This window comes from Mustela nivalis (genome assembly GCF_964662115.1).
Source record: "Mustela nivalis genome assembly, contig: HAP1_SCAFFOLD_817, whole genome shotgun sequence".
NCBI classification, from domain to species: Eukaryota; Metazoa; Chordata; class Mammalia; order Carnivora; family Mustelidae; genus Mustela; species Mustela nivalis.
In genome coordinates, this window is record NW_028135847.1 from 51,509 (window position 1) to 52,636 (window position 1,128).

A 1,128-nucleotide genomic window follows, 5' to 3' on the forward strand; every position below is an offset into this window, starting at 1 on the left:
ATTTACTTATCAATCATAAGGGTACTTTTAAGTACTAAGAATAAGAAATATGTGAAAAGATAAGTGTTCATGAGTGCAGTTTGTGGTAATTAATACAATATGATAGGCTCATAAAAAAGATATATTACTTGAACTTAAAAGCTTCTATAATTAAGCAATGACCACTTGAAATTTGTAATTAGTCTTGCTGCAGTTTTTCCTTGCACTTATTGCCCTTCCCCAGAAGTTCATTAAGAATTTCTGTGAATGTCCTTATGTTTAATCTCATTCATAGATTCCACTGCTGCTCACAAAACAAAGCCAAAAAGAGAGGTGACTCTATGTGGCACTCCATCCACAAGCAATACATTCATAAATAATTAAAAAGCTCTCTACTTCATTTGTTACCCATTCAGCTGATAATTTAAATGAGTAATTGAGGCCATTTTATCAGCACTTTTAATAGAATGCGACTCAGAAACTTCACAGTGTTATTTAAGAAGAAATGCTCATGTGTTAAGGTTTTTATTTTTTTTTAAATCAACAAAATAATTTTCAAATATTAAAAGCAAATGTCTCCTTTTCCTCCAAGTTTCCTTGCTACGTCAAAGTTATAAATAAATACAGTACAATCGTATTTTGAGTAGTAGATAAAAACAAATGTTTTGAGGGGCGCCTAGGTGGCTCAGTGGGTTAAGCCACTGCCTTCGGCTCAGGTCATGATCTCAGGGTCCTGGGATCGAGTCCCACATCAGGCTCTCTGCTCCACAGGGAGCCTGCTTCCTCCTCTCTCTCTCTGCCTGCCTCTCTGCCTACTTGTGATCTCTCTCTGTCAAATAAAAAAATAAAATCTTTAAAAAAAACAAATGTTTTGAAACTGTCTGTGGGTTGAGTGTCTGGGTGAACTTGTATAAATATCTGATCTCAATGTATTTAGACTTTATTAGATGGTTGTTTTTAGACTATTTAAAAATACATGCTCAGATAATGACAACATTATTTTATTCATTTTAATAAATAAATTATTTTATTTAATTATGTTTAGATATTTATTTATTAAATTAATGATTTAATATTTAACAATCTAAATTTGAAATATTTTAAATTCTAAAAAATAGTTATTTAATTAAATCGATATATTTATTATAA